Raw genomic sequence first — 16,446 nt, 5'->3', positions numbered from 1 at the left:
GCCCCTGGGCTGCAAAGTCGGCCTCCGCAGCTGCCTCTCCCGCCTTCACTTGACCACAGCTTTGCTCAACGACTTCTCCTTCCTAGTTCTTGAAACAGTTCGCTCTTCTCTGCTTCTTACTGGCTCTCCCTCTACCTGCTTCTTTTCTCCCATAACCTCCCCCTACCACTGCCTTCATCACCAGGCAGGCCCCGCGTTAGAAAAGTCTGCCCTTTCTGCCTTTCCTTTCTCCTCCCTTCCATTGACACTGTCCATGCAGACTTCCCTCACTTGTCCCCACAGCCTCACTATTTCCTTTCTAGCACGTTGTTGTTGTTGTTGTTATTTTACCTTTTCACATCAAATCAAACTAATACATACATATGAGGAAAGAGCAGGTAGGTAAACCCCAGTTAAGGTTCTAGGTAGGGGGCTTGATCTTCCTGGGTATCGACTGTCTGGGCTGGCTTAAAGATACAGGAAGAAGACCTGAAAACTCCACTCCAGCTCTTTAATTGTTCCTGTCTCCCCGGAGAAATATGTATTTTTGTTTTGTTTAGATTTTATTTATTTATTCATGAGAGACACAGAGAGAGAGAGGCAGAGACACAGGCAGAGGGAGAAGCAGGCTCCATGAAGGGAGCCCGACGTGGGACTCGATCCCAAGACCCTGGGATCACGACCTGAGCCAAAGGCAGACACTCAACCACTGAGCCACCCAGGCATCCAAGGAAATATGTTCTTAGGGCAAAAATGAAACTTATGAATTTGATGCTAAGAACATTTTGAGGTCCATGGAGCAATGTAATATTCCCTCACATTAAATTTATCTGGATAGATTAAAATTCAGGAAACTCTCAGAAAAAAAAAAAAGGAATGAATAGTCACTGCAGAAAAATTAAAATATAAAGAAGTCAAAAGGCAAAGATAAAAACAAGCTTCAGTCTCCTCAGTCCACAATAGCATTATAGGAATGCAACGCTTGCAGGCTTTCCTGATGCCCATATGGAACACAGGGCCCTGGACCCTCATCTACAATTCCAGAAAGTGAAAACCTCTGGAAACACAAGGTTGTTGTGTTTTGTTTTTGTTTTCTAAGTTGCAACAGATTTATTTGGCTACACAACCTGATCCAAACTGATGTGACATTATTTAGAGTCTTTATCCCACTTAGAGTGAATATTCATGCTTCACTGCAGCAATTTTAGTGGGTTTGATTGTAAGATGCTGCCTCAGACACATTGAGGGTATTCTATAATTGTGCGCCTTTGCAAAATTGGAGAAATTCTGAATTGCGAAAGGTATCTGACCCTTAAGGATCAGGATGGTGGGCCTGAAGACTTAAAAGAAGTGATAACAACAACAACAACAACAACAACAACTGCCACTTGGCATCTACTCCTTCCAGTACTGCTCAGCACTTTGTATATATTAGCTAATTAAATCCTTATACATCTCCACAAAGTAGGTACTATTATCTTCATTTCTATTTTATACACGAGCAAAGAAATTACATTGTGCTTACTGTGTTATTGCTTGCTTTTTGCACTTAATAATATGTCTTAAACATCTTTCATTTCAGTGAATATTAACCTACAGCCTTATCACTAGTGATTGCTTTCATTGTCCTATTGTGTGACTGTGTTTTTAGCCAGTTTCCTATTGTTGGGCAGAGGTTGTGTTCACACTCTCCTTTTTGATACATTTCTCTCAGACATCTTTGAGTAGAGAGAGGCCTGTCAGTTGTCCCTCTCAAACTTTTGATTCTGAGAGGCCAGTATATCCCAGTCCTTGCTTACTGGATCTTTATAGGAAAACTCATCCTGCTTCTTGACCATCTCTTTTTATATTTTTTATTTTTTTATTTTTTTCCTTTTATATTTTTTAATTTTTTGTTATTCTAACATAAATGTTCTCATCTTCTCTATATCTCTATCCAATTCCCTGGCATTTGAGAAATCCAATCTTTTTTTTTTTTTTTTAAGATTTTAATTATTCATGAGAGACAGAGAGAGAGAGAGGCAGAGACACAGGCAGAGGGAGAAGCAGGCTCCCTGCAGGGAGCCCAATGTGGGACTCGATCCCAGGACTCTGGGATCACACCCTGAGCTGAAGGCAGATATTCAACCACTGAGCCACCCAGGCATCCCTTGAGAAATCCATTCTGCCATTTTTGGGGCAGGATCTGAAATGGCAGATATCTCTCACTTCATCAGCATGGCCTCTTTTGCTTCCTGCCCTTACCTGACCTACTTCCCTCTCTGTTTCAAAAGGCTAGCATATCATCTTTGTGATGACATTTCTTAAGTCTATATTCCTATGGCCTGATTGCTAAGAATGTAGTCAACTGGATCCTTTTTTTATGTCATTTAATCTTGATTCTATTCCCACAATTGTCCCTAAAATTCTCTTATGGCACCTGTATTGGTTTCCTGTGGCTGCTGTGACAAATGACCACAAACTGGTGGCTTAAAACAAAAGGAATTATTCTTTCACAGTTCAGAGGGCCAAGAGTAAAAATCAAGGTGCACAGAGAGTCAAAAATCAAGTTTTGGCAGAGCCACACTCCCTCTGACAGCCTAGTGGAAAATCCTCCCTTCCCACTCTAGCGTCTGGTGATGGCAGGTGTTAACTTGATGGCTGGGTAACCCAAGTTGCAGTCTTAATCTTGGATTTCTCTTCTTCTCCTCTGTGTGTTTTATGAGGTCACTTGTCATTGGATTTAGGGTCCACCCAGATAATCCAGGATTATTTCCTCTTGACATTCCATCTGTGAAGACCCTTTCTCCAAATCTGGTCACATTCACAAGTTCTAGGGGTCAACACATGGACAAACCTTTCAGGAAGCCACTACTGAATCCACCACAGCACTGCTCTTCCCAAGTCTAGGAATTGATTCTTTTCTTTTCACACTTTCCAAGGAGGTTTTCTTACTTACCTAATTCCCACTCAGGAGAGTCCATACACCTTGGGGATCTTTCAGTCATGTGGAGCTCACAGGAGTAAACAATGGTCATGAGAAAAATGATTCTTTTCTTCTGCTGATCCATAAAAGAATCCCAAATCAGTCCTTTAACATACATTGAATATATCCTCTTTAGCAAATTGAGTGTTTTTACTTATGCTAAAATGAGGTACAGCTTTCTTTATCTCAAGGACCAAGTTAAATCTCAAGAAGAAAGGAATGACTTCTTGAGTGCCCAGAATATAGTAAGTGCTGTTCTGTTATGTCACTTAACTTTTTTCATAACACCTCTGAGTCTTAAAGTCCATTTTCTTTACTATAAAGAATAGAAAATTGAGGCTCAGAGAGGTTAAGTAACTTGTTAAAAATCACACAGTACCTAGCAGGACCCAGTTCTGTCAAACCCAATGGACTTTAGATCTTGCCTCTACACCAAAATGACTTGGATTTTTAAAAGCAAGTGTGCCACATGAATAATGAATAACTCAAAGGTCACTAATAATAGCAACAAGACCAAAAGCTTGGTCTCAAATGCCAGTTCATCGCTCTTTCCCCCACAGCACACTCTCCATTCAAACAGACGGCATCATTTGAACTGAGAGAAAGACACACACCCTGACTGAGCTCAGAAATAGCCTGAACGTTGGAGTTGGAGTCTGAGTCTATCCCAGCTTCACTGCTTGGTGTCAGTTGCTTCTGGACCAATCACTTAGCACCTCTGAAGTTCAACTCCCTTATCTGTAAAATGGATAATTGACACCCACATCTTTGCATTGTTTTGAGCTAATGTACATGGTATGAAGGTGTTACCCAAATGGTAGCTATGACAACTATATATGATGCAATCTGATGTTTCTTTAAAATTAGACATCATTTTTTATTATAAAAGACAAAGTAGGGATCCCTGGGTGGCGCAGCGGTTTGGCGCCTGCCTTTGGCCCAGGGCGCAATCCTGGAGACCCGGGATCGAATCCCACATCGGGCTCCCGGTGCTTGGAGCCTGCTTCTCCCTCTGCCTATGTCTCTGCCTCTCTCTCTCTCTCTCTCTCTCTCTGTGACTATCATAAATAATAAATAAAAAAATAAAAGAAAAAAAAAAGAAAAAAAAAAAGACAAAGTAATTCATACTTATGGTAAAGAATAAAAAGTAACAACTCTCTGCTCCCAAAAGAACCCAGTCCTACTTCCTGCATGTAGCTGTCGTCAGCAGTCTCTTCTGTAAGATTCCACAAATATTCCATGCGTTTGAAAGTCTATACCCATTTATTACACAAATAGGCTTGTACAAGTTCACAGTTTCCTTTTTACTAAATCATTGTCCCAGGTGACTTCTGCAGGAAGCAGACTCTGAGATGGACGTCAGTGTGCAGAATGCTTACTCGGTGGTAGAACTAACCCCTGTGGAAAGGAGGGAAGGAGCAGGAGTGGGCAGGAGAGGTCAAGGTCTCAGACAGCCTCAGCCAGCCCCAGAGAGTTCTGGAGTTACACTCCCCACCCCCACCCCCACTCCACTCCCAAAGAGCCAGCCAGGGAAGGCAGCTCTCTGCAATTGAGTCAATCTCTGAAAGGCATGACACCAGAGGGCTGTCTACCAACAGCACTCCCTGCCTCTGGATGGCAAGTCCTGCGGAAGGAGGCTCCATCAGTACTTGGTGTCCACCTTGATCATGTCTGGATGACTTAGTAAGACTGGAGAACTCTGATGGGATAAGGGTGTCCAACTGCCTGGCTCTCTTTCTCACAGCTGGAAGACCCAAACCCTGTAGACCCAGTGAGTCTGGATGCATGGGGCTGTGTTAACTTTCAGCTTGTTCTATACGAGTTTTTACTGTCCAGGGACCGTCACCATCACTTTGTCTTCCTCTTCTGACAGCAGAGCTTCTGGCTTCTCTTTGGCTAGGATATATGGCAAGGGGCTGGGGGAGGAAGCAATTAATTTTCAACACACATTTCTCTGACAAATAATGAAAACAGAAAGTGGTTGAGGATTCCCATCTTATAGAAGACAAGCACAAAGGGTCATTCACACATGTGACAACGTCCCTTCCTATCTGCTTCCTTTTCAATGTACTTTACGTGTTTTCCTGTGTTCAGAACTTGCTGAATCAACTCCCAAGGTAAGAATTTGGGGCCACTGCCCCATGGTCTGGAAGACAGGTGCCATTTGTCTCACTGAGGCTATGCCCCCAAGGGGGGCTGCTGTGCAACTCAGCATATTCCATGGTGGCCCCACAGTTTCCCTGCCCTTCCTTCCCACCTTCTTCCTAAAATTTAGCCAACCACTCCTTCATTGGGAAGCAAAGATTAGGAAGGGGTAGACCAGTCCCCATTAATATTAATAATAATTCTTTTAAGTAAACAAGTTATGAATCTATAAAGCACACATAAATGAACCTTTTAACCTATAAGCAACCAGATATCTCTTAACTCCTTCAGATATGGTTTAGCAGGCTCTGATGGGGGACACATGTCCCAACACTCAAGAGTTTTCCCTGACTCTCAATCCTTGCATTGCATTCTTTTGGAGACCCCTGTCATCATCCCTACTGGGATTGCTCCATGAATTCTTTCTCCTTCCTTAAACTTTGTGCTTCTCACAAATTTACCACTCATGACATGGGCAAGACCTTTCTGAAATGAACGCTTCAAGCCTCTCATTTGACTCTTGCCACAAATTCCCCCTCCTTTTATAAAACAAGGTACACATTGTTTTTTATTTTAAAGATTTCATTTATTTATTTATTTACTTACTTACTTACTTACTTATGAGAGACACAGAGAGAGAGACAGAGACAAAGGCAGAGAGAGAAGCAGGCTCCATGCAGGGAGCCTGATGTGGAACTCAATCCTGGGACTCCAGAATCACGCCCTGAGCCAAAGGCTGATGCTCAACCTCTGAACCACTCAGGCATTCCCTGTTTTGTTTTTAAAGTGATGCTGTAAGTTAGCCAAAAAGCAAAAAATAATTTAATTATGATATTTAATGCTAGTATACTGGTACAATCTTATGCCACTAATACATGACCATCAAATTGTGCATTCTTTTTGATTCTATGAATGTGTGCATGTGGAGGGGGGTTGCAGATATTCATTACAGTGACATTTATGGTGGAAAAAAATTTGCTTTCTAAATGTACAGCAACAGGGAAAGAGTTAAGTTATGAGCATGCCCTCTTGCAAAGACTAATTGGAAAAAAAAAAGATTAATTGGAATAAGGATAGACTTATCCTGACTTAGACTGACACTATCCATTAGTTGGCCAGTGGCTGGCCTGGCAAAAAAAAAAAAAAAAAAAAAAAAGATAAACTTAGCCTACTAGAGTCTTTCTCTCTTAAATTAAGCAATACCTGTTGCCAATTGAGAAGGGATTAGAGCTGGAACATCATCTAGAGCAGTGGTTCTCCAATTTTAATGTTCATGAGGATCACCTCAAGAGCTTGTTAAAATAGATTGTTGGGCCTGCAGAGTTTCTCATTCAGTAGTCTGGGTTTGGTCCAGACTGTTGCATTTCTAACAAGCTCCCAGTTGATTTTGATGCTGCTGGCCCGGGGCCACACTTGGAGAACCACTGATCTCGCCATTACCAAAGTGCAGTTGTTTCTAGAACATAGGCTTACAGACATGTGCAGAAGGGGAAGGACAGAGAAGCTCACAGGAGGAACTAAAGACCAACTGTGGCTCCTGACTACTTTCCATTTTTCATGAGCCCAGTGATACTTGGGTTCCTGATTTGAGATTCTATGTGACCTCTCTGTGTCTTTATGCTAAACTCCTCTCCATTTCACTTAACTTGAATGAGTCTCTTTGCAACATAAAAAGCCCATCTAGAACAGAGTTGAAAGAATATTATGGGGACATAGTGCATTATCCCAATTCCATTCCAACCCACTCCCTGTGTAACCAAGGTAATGATTTGGTACATATCTTTCCACATCTTTTTCTAAGCTCCGTATAAACATATATGCCAGAGTTTTACTATGTCTGTTAAGAAAATTACATTGTTTTGAGTTAGCATTCAGATTCTGCTATAGACTGACACATGTTTCTTAGACAAGCTGAAGTTTCCTTCTCTTTTGCATAATGATCCCAAGGTGGGTGGCCCAAAACTAGCAAGGTGGTTCTGTCCTCTGAGGTCATCTTAGAATCCAGTCTTTTCCCATCTTGCAGGTCCACCATTCTTTTTTTTTTTTTTTTAAGATTTTATTTATTTATTCATGAGAGACACACACAGAGAAAGGCAGAGACATAGACAGAGGGAGAAGCAGGCTCCCTGTGGGGAGCCTGATGTGGGGCTTGAACCCAGAACCCCAGGATCATGACCTGAGTCAAACAAAGGCAGATGCTCAACCACTGAGCCACCTTAAACTTTTTTTAAAGATTTATTTATTGGGGCACCTGGGCGGTTCAGTCCATTAAGTGTCTACCTTCAGCTCAGATCATGATCCCAGGGTCCTGGGATGGAGCCTCGAGTCTGGCTCCTTACTCAGCAGGGAGTCTGCTTCTCCCTCTCCCTCTGCCACTCTTGTTCTCTCTCTCTTTTTCTCAAATAAAGATTAAATAAAAATCTTTTTAAGGAAAGGTTTATTTATCTATTTGAGAGAAAGCAGACTCTGTGCTGAGCACAGAGCCCTACTCGGAGCCCAATCTCATGACCCTGAAATCACCACCTGAGCTGAAACCAAGTTAAACACTTAACTGACTGTGCCACCCAGGCACCCCCATTTTTACTTGAATTTGAATTTCTCTGAGTGCAAGTGAAGTTAAAGGTATTATCATATCTTTATTGATGATTTGCATTTCCTTTTCTGAGTATTGCTAGTTCATATCTGTATCTATTAGGATCCCAGCAGGAAAGAGAATTCACCCCAGATGGTTCAAATAAAAAGACTGTGATGAAGGCACTACTCACAGATCTGCAGGCAGTACTAATAGGGAAAATACAAGATGAATAGCTAGCGAGTCACCCAGAGATGAAACAGCCGGAAGTTATTACTGCCTCCGAGGGCTGAAGAGACAAGACAGGGAACTAGAGGGAGCACTGAACCATGGAGGAAAATCTCTCCTCTGAGAGCTGTGGAGATGGAAGCACTTAGCTTCTGCCAGACAAATATCATCAGAAGGGGAAAATATCACAACTTTTCTCTCCTTCAGCCCTCCAGTCTCCCACTGGTTCTTCCTTTGGCCAAATCAATAGGCAAGGCAGCCTGCAAGGATTCCAAATGACCAGTCCACAGGGCAACCTCCCAAGGAACAGATGCAAGCAAACGCGGTGGAGAAGAGATACGCAGAACAAGCAGAATTAAAACAACATAGTATCTTTTGTGCCCTTTTTCTATGGATTGTGTGTCTTTTCCCTATCAATTGGTGAGAACTTTTCAAACATTAGGGCTATTAATCCTTTGTCTCTAAAATACATGCAAATGATTTCCACAGTCCATCACTATCGATTGACTCATCTATAATTTATTTTTCCATGTAAATAATTTTAATGGCTTTGGATTCTACCTTGTATAAGACAGTCTCCACCTTGACCTTGAGGTTTCACAAATCATCTCCTACATTCTTTTCAAAAAGTTTTCTTTTTTTAACTTTTGCACCTTTGATCCCTATTGATTTATTTTTGCACAGGGCATGAAGAGTCTAGCTATTTTCTTCCAGATAAAGAGCCAGGCATGCCAGCCATGGTAACCATACTTTCTCCATTTATTTTTTTTTTAAGATTTTATTTATTTATTCATGAGTGACAGGGAGAAAGAGGCAGGCAGAGGGAGAAGCAGGCTCCATGCCGGGAGCCTGATGTGGGACTCGATCCTGGGACCGTGGGATCACGCCCTGAGCGCCAGATGCTTAACCGCTGAGCCACCCAGGTGTCCCTACTTTCTCCATTTAGATAAAATCACAACTTTGTCATATAAGTTTAGGATATATATACTTAGATTTATTTCTGAGCTTGCTGTAACATCCTTTCACTGCCTTCAGTGAATAGTGTGCTGGGGAGTACTGGATAAAAGCATTTAAAAATCTGCAAGGAAGGGGATCCCTGGGTGGCGCAGCAGTTTGGCGCCTGCCTTTGGCCCAGGGCGCAATCCTGGAGACCCGGGATCGAATCCCACATCGGGCTCCCTGCATGGAGCCTGCTTCTCCCTCTGCCTGTGTCTCTGCCTCTCTCTCTCTCTCTCTCTATCATAAATAAATAAAAATTAAAAAAAAAAAAATCTGCAAGGAAGAATTCAAGTCTAGAAAATGAGTGAATGGCTAAAAAATTCATGTGAAAAAAATTTTTCAGGGATCCCTGGGTGGCGCAGCGGTTTAGCGCCTGCCTTTGGCTCAGGGCGCGATCCTGGAGACCCAGGATCGAATCCCACGTCAGGCTCCCGGTGCATGGAGCCTGCTTCTCCCTCTGCCTGTGTCTCTACCTCTCTCTCTCTCTCTCTCTCTGTGTAACTATCATAAATAAATAAATAAATAAATAAATAAATAAATAAATAAATTTTTCAGTAGCCTTGATCTATTACATGCTAAAAATTTCTATAATGTTGACTATTTGTTCAAAAAAGTGGGCGGGGGATCCCTGGGTGGCTCAGCGGTTTAGTGCCTGCCTTTGTCCCAGGGCGTGATCCTGGAGTCCCAGGATCAAGTCCCACATCGGGCTCCCTGCATGGAGCCTGCTTCTCCCTCTGCCTGCATCTCTGCCTCTCTCTGTCTCTCATGAAAAAATAAATAAAATATTAAAAAAAAAAAAGTGTGGGGGTTCCTGGGTGGTTGAGCACCCAACTCTTGGTTTCGGCTTGGGTCATGCATGATCTCAGGGTTATGAGATTGAGCCTCACATTGGGCTCTCTGCTCAGCACAGACTCTGTTTGGGTCTCTCTCTCTCTCTCTCTCTCTCTCTCCCCCCTCTGCCCCACCCCCTGGGCTCTCTCTCTCTCTCTAAAAGAAATAAATCTTTTTAAAAAATGTATATTATCCTTAGAACAGATAAATACAAATTAAATTTGAAAACATAGTTATGTTCTACTACTCTAAAATAATAGCTATTTTTAGTATTTTATCTTCTATCCTTTATCTGTATAACCTAAAGATCATCCCCCTAATTATCATAAATTCATTGGTTCGCTGAGAACATTTCAATTTGCTTTGTTTTTTGCCTTTACTTAACTCCCTCACCCCTGCACTTTTGCCTCACGGTTGTTCCTAGAACACTCTCACCAGCCATTTCTTTCTTTTTTTTTTTTTTTCAGCCATTTCTTCTCCAGAAGCCTCCGGCCTCCCGCCCCTTGCCTACCTTTCTCTCTCTGACCTCATTGCTCATCTCCACCAGTTTCTGCCCTTTGCTCTCTCTTCCCCCTTCACTTGCCCTACACAATTAAAACTTCATCTTTCTTTATTGGAAGAGCAATGCTGTATTACTCATCTCACTCCAATCCGGGCCCTGAGCTCTAGATTGCTACACCACCAGAGTCTAGAAAGTGCGTGGCAAAGCAAAGATAGCTCACTTCCTGAGGATTTCTGCCTCCAGCTTTTTTTTTTTTTTTTTTTTTTAAATGGGCCATTTCTTTTTTTTTTTTTTTTTTAATTTATTTATGATAGTCACACAGAGAGAGAGAGAGGCAGAGACACAGGCAGAGGGAGAAGCAGGCTCCATGCACCAGGAGCCTGACGTGGGATTCGATCCCGGGTCTCCAGGATCACGCCCTGGGCCAAAGGCAGGCGCCAAACCGCTGCGCCACCCAGGGATCCCAGCTTTTTTTTTTTTTTTTTAATTTATTCATGGGAAGCACACAGAGAGAAGCAGAGATATAGGCAGAGGGAGAAGCAGGTTCCCCGCCGGGAGCCCGAGGTGGAACTCGATCCCAGGACCCTGGGATGCAGACCTCAGCCAAAGGCAGACACTCAACCACTGAGCCACCCAGGTGCCCCTTCCTCCAGCTTTTTAAAGCAACAACTTTCTCTCCCTCCTCCCTGGGGGTAGTTCTTAGAGTTGTGATCACAGCTTCTGTACATACCAATTTGCATTCTACTTTCATTTGATGTTAGTTCATCAAAGGTACACACATATCACTTAGATGTTTTGTAAGCTGTTTTCTCATCATGCGTCTTATCTTTAAAAACTATATAATTCCATCATGTAGAGATGACATAATTGGCAATAATTTCTCTAGCTTCGAACCCATAAGACATTTCTACATTCTTTTTTTGTTGGGGAAAATTTGTTATATATATATTTTTTAAAGATTTTTATTTATTCGTAAGAGACACAGAGAGGCAGAGACATAGGCAGAGGGAGAGGCAGGATCCCCATGGAACTCGATCCCAGCACCCCGGGATAATGACTCAAGCAAAGGCAGACACTCAACCACTGAGCCACCCAGGCGTTCTGATTTGTTATATTTTTAAACAATTAAATCTGTCTTTCTGTCAAATTATTTTCTAGCAGTTTACATTTAAAATTTTTTGTTAAGTAGGCTCAATGCTCAATGTTGGGCTGAAACTCATGACCCTGAGGTCAAGAGTTGTGTACTATACCAACTAAGCCAGCTGGGTGACCCTCTATCGATTTATTTTCTGAAAGTAATCCCTGGGAATATGCAAAATATTGAAAGAAGAGTTAATTTTTAAATTATTTTTATTTTATTTTTATTACCCTTGATAGGTATTGTTAAACTTTATACAATTCTACAAATTTATAATGCTATCTGTAATGAATATTTCTCTATAGTCTCATCTCCGTTGAATTTTGTGTTTTCAAAGTTCCACATTTATAGATGCAAATTACACTCTGTTTTTATTCCCATTTCATGTCCTTGATTGACAGGACTGTTGAAAAGTTTGTCGTTTATTTGAAATTTGTATTTTCTTTTCAACCACTGTGGACTGGGAAGCCAGTGGGCAGCATGTGCTATGTTTTCTTGTTGCTCCTTAACCAGTGTTAGGCAGTGAATCTTGAATCCTCTGTGCCTCTGGGTTTCCATCAATTGCACTAAATTTTGACCTATTGGTCTGACTGGTGTCAGATGAACTTCTTGGTCCTCTTTTTTAACAATCTTGGGCTTCACCAGATGTCCGAAGGCAGCCATGAGATGGAGGAGGTGACAGCTGCCACCTTCACAGGCAGAGCCAAGGAAGACAGTTGATTGACTTCTTGATACTGTTATTCACACTTCAGAGAGGGCAGATGTTGATCCTTGTTTGATCACATCTGTTATAACTATTTACTCCAATCTCTTCTTTATAGATTTTATATGTAGATATTTGTAAGTTTCCCTATGTTCCAGCAGTCCAATTGTTCCCTTATTACTTACTGATTTATGTTAGAACATAGTAGAAGATAGTTAGGACTTTAAGAATTGGAATTCCAGGGATCCCTGGGTGGCACAGCAGTTTGGTGCCTGCCTTTGGCCCAGGGCGCGATCCTGGAGACCCGGGATCGAGTCCCACGTCGGGCTCCCAGTGCATGGAGCCTGCTTCTCCCTCTGCCTGTGTCTCTGCCTCTCTCTCTCTCTCTCTGACTATCATAAATAAATAAAAATTAAAAAAAAAAAAGAATTGGAATTCCACCATTCTTAGTCTTGTTCTGTCACTGGGTTACTGAGCAGATCTCATGGTTCTCTGAGCCCTCTTCCCTCTGCAAGGGCTTGACATCATGGGCAATGGCACAGAGCACACAGGGTCTGAGGAGGGTTAAATGACATAAGACATAAAATACCCTGAACCCCACAGGTGCAGTGAAATGGCCAATATTTAGCCTGGATACACCATAATGGCCATACAGGGAGACACTGAAACACATTCATTCTGTAAGAATGTGCATTTCTGCAAGGGAATCAATCCTTGCAGGAGGAAAATCATAACCATCAACAGGAAAACAAGAAACCCTGAGTTCCACTGCTATACTGGCTGCATGAGCCCTTTTAGCTATAGTTTAGGAAAATTGAAAATGAGCACTCATACCCGGGGAGGCCTTTCCCTAGCTCCAGGTCAGATTGCACTGCCTCCTGGACCCACTGAACAGCCCTCAGAGCCCGCTGCCCTCTGTACTGTTCCTGCACCTGCCAGGCCAGCTCTAAGTAAAGCCCTGCCAGCATTTTCCCTTTCATGTTGTACATTCGAAATATCCACTGTTGGGAAACCTGGGTGGCTCAGCAGTTGAGCGTGTGCCTTTGGCTCAGGGTGTGATCCTGGGGTCCTGGATCGAGTCCTGCATCAGGCTCCCTGCATGGAGCCTGCTTCTCCCTCTGCCTGTGTCTTTGCCCCTCTCTCTCTGTGTCTCTCATGAATAAATAAATAAAATCTTAAAAAAAAAAAAATATCCGCTGTGATGGCCTCCAGCCTTGATGAGATACCTGGGTGGTCCAAGTTCTCTCCTGATGTGCAAACTACCGCTTGCATTAGCATTCTGGATACAGATTTAGATAGATGGGGAGTGATCTGCCTCTAACCCTATCCCCCCCACAGCCGTTTTACTTGTAATGCTTGATTTTGCAGAATAAAAGGTTGATCAGGAATGTGTAAGTGTTGGGTGCTAGTATCTACAGCCTCACACCCTCTTGTTCATACCTTCAATCCCGACTTTGTTTGGGGGCACAATTCCACACAGGCTTCCGCCTGTCTCCTGTGGTCATGCTTTACCCCCTGAACCCCACGGGGCTCCTCTAATCTCATGTGGAGTGGCTGCAGGAGCGTGCTCAGCGCTGGCTCTTGTGCAATATAGAGGTACAAGGGTGTCGGGATCCCTGGGTGGCGCAGCAGTTTGGCGCCTGCCTTTGGCCCAGGGCGCGATCCTGGAGACCCGGGATCGAATCCCACGTCAGGCTCCCGGTGCATGGAGCCTGCTTCTCCCTCTGCCTATGTCTCTGCCTCTCTCTCTTTCTCTCTCTGTGACTATCATAAAAAAAAAAAAAAGGGTGTTATGACCCCTTGGGGCAACCCTCTGCCAAGGCTAGATGGGAGTCAATGGATGAAGACTTAGAAATGCTTCTCCCTTTCATCCCTCAGACAGTCACTTTGAGGCATATTCTGTATGGTTCCTCAGAAATACCATTGGCATCAGAGCCCAGTTGCCCACAGCAGGGACCAACACAAGTGGCTTGGCTTGCCCTCCCTCCCTGGCCAAACTCCCCAGCTCCTCACTTCCCCAGGAAAGCACCTACACCCATGTCCTTGTGTCAGGCTTTTCTTTCTGGAAAAATTAAGGTACTATGTGCTGCATGAATTTATAATACACAATCCATGGTTTTACAATCTTCTCTTTCTGTCATTTGCCATAAGGCTTAACGAAGTCTTCAACATTATTCTGGAAATCTTCTTTGTTTCTCAAATGTGTTCTGTGGCTTTAATATACAATGGATAACCACAATTCAAAAGGACAGCAAATAGTTTATTTAATCCCCAAACAGCATGCTTAAATGTTCCAGTGGAAGTCCAGCCAATACTGGCAATTGAATGTTTTCTTGATAAATTTAGATATATTTCACCCATTTTGGCGATGTTGGGGGGCCAGATCCTGGTCAAACATTCACGCTACACTGTACTATATTGTGCACAGTGGGAACTGTAGTTTCAAATTGGAAATGTCCCCCTGGTAGTTACCCTCATCAGGGGTTACAGTTAGTTGGATCAGGAAAATGCACTTGACATGTATAAGGTAAATTGGTTTCAAGTTCTGTAACCTCTTTAACAAGCAGCTTGTCTCACACAGAAATCCTGAATGAAGTCAGACTGACATCTGGGACCCTTGGGGAGAACCACTGCCCACTTTTGAGTGGTAACCAGAATTAACATTACTGCAGCCTTTATCCTGAGCACCAGGGACAGGTGAGGTGGGCCTGGTGACCAACACCATGGAGGACCTGACAAGACATGTGGCCTCTCACAGTGGCATCAAAGTTGTTGTTGTTGTTGTTGTTGTTTTTAAGATTTTATTTACTTATCTGAGAGAGACAGAGAGCGAGCACAAGCAGGGAGAGGGGCAGAAGGGGAAGGAGCAGCAGACTGCCTGCTGAGCAGGGACCCCAATGCCGGGCTCATTCCCAGGACCCAAGCCTAAGGTAGACGCTTAACTGGCTGAGCCACCAAGGCACCCCATCACAGCGGCATTGAAGTCTTTTTATCAGCCTTCCTCTCCCTTTTTCTTTCTTGCCTAAAGTAGTCTGGCTTATTCTGCTTGGTAAATGAGCAAATAATGGCATAGGTAATAGAAAACAGGTAAAAAGGACATCCCTGAGGGATCCCTGGGTGGCACAGCGGTTTGGCGCCTGCCTTTGGCCCAGGGCGTGATCCTGGAGACCTGGGATCGAATCCCACATCGGGCTCCCGGTGCATGGAGCCTGCTTCTCCCTCTGCCTGTGTCTCTGCCTCTCTCTCTCTCTCTCTCTCTGTGACTATCATAAATAAATAAAAATTTAAACTTTAAAAAAAAAAAAGGACATCACTGAACTTGAAAATTTGTGCTTAGCTTTAATTCACGTGGAGATCGTCTTACTGCCTTAACGCAATGACCGCTTTGTACTACAACAAGTGTACTGTGTAAAATTAGAGCAAACCAGTCCCCCAATGTACAAGTCCTTTCTCAGTTTAAGGAAGGTGACTCTGAAGGCTTTTTCGAATTCTTTGAGTTTTTAAGAATAGAATGCTCTGGGCAGCCCAGGTGGCTCAGCAGTTTAACGCCTGCCTTGGGCCCGGGGTGTGATCACGGAGTCCCGGGATTGAGTCCCACGTCGGGCTCCCTGCATGGAGCCTGCTTCTCCCTCTGCCTGGGTCTCTGCCTCTCTCTCTCTCTCTCTCTCTCTCTCTCTCTCTCTCTGTTTCGCATGAATAAATAAATTTTTAAAATCTTAAAAAAAAAAAGAATAGGACGCTCTTTTTAAGAACAGGCAAGGTGGCGGAAGAGTAGGGTCCTCAACTCACCTATCCCCACCAACTTACCCAGATAACTTTCTTTTTTTTTCTTTAAGATTTTATTTATTTATTCATGAGAGACACAGAGAGAGAGAGAGGCAGAGACACAGGCAGAGGGAGAAGCAGGCTCCATGCAGGGAGCCCGACGTGGGACTCGATCCCGGGTCTCCAGGATCAGGCCCCGGGCTGCAGGCGACACTAAACCGCTGCGCCACCAGGGCTGCCCCCCAGATAACTTTCAAATCATCCTGAACACCAACGAATTTGACCTGAGACTTAAAGAGAGAACAGCTGGAACGCTACAGAAGAAGGGTTTTCGCTTCTAGCAAGGTAGGAAGGTGGAAAAAATAAAAATAAGAAAGAACCAAGTGGGGAGGGGCCCCACGAGGAGCCGAGCTAACGGGTCAGAGCCTCCAGGACAGGAAAACCCAGCCCTGGAGAAGCAGGAACTTTAAAACTCCACACCGGATTCTTCCCAGACAGAAAAGTGCTCAGCAGGGAAACCCGACAGAACCGCAGGAGGGGCAGTGGGGCCTCCAGGGTCCGGGGTCACTAACAGGAGGGGCACCCGGGGAGAGCGCCCCACACACCCAGGCCCATCTCG

General features: G+C 43.7%; 1 long non-coding RNA gene across 3 annotated transcripts in view; it reads left to right on the top strand.

Moving 5' to 3' along the window:
- The window catches only part of LOC144301335 (uncharacterized), a 35,712-nt gene extending 20,392 nt beyond the window's left edge, over window positions 1–15,320 (top strand). Inside the window, exon 4 of one of the 3 annotated variants that reach the window (XR_013368151.1) lies at window positions 14,644–15,320. This is a non-coding gene — a long non-coding RNA (uncharacterized LOC144301335). Of the gene's footprint in view, window positions 1–3,504; window positions 3,836–10,186; window positions 10,393–14,643 lie in introns of those variants that run through there. The other 2 variants (XR_013368152.1, XR_013368150.1) reach the window with 2 other exon arrangements.
- Window positions 15,321–16,446: the final 1,126 nt, after the last annotated feature.

Source organism: Canis aureus, chromosome 29 (genome assembly GCF_053574225.1).
Source record: "Canis aureus isolate CA01 chromosome 29, VMU_Caureus_v.1.0, whole genome shotgun sequence".
NCBI lineage: Eukaryota > Metazoa > Chordata > Mammalia > Carnivora > Canidae > Canis > Canis aureus.
This window is presented reverse-complemented; position numbering and strand designations above follow the sequence as displayed.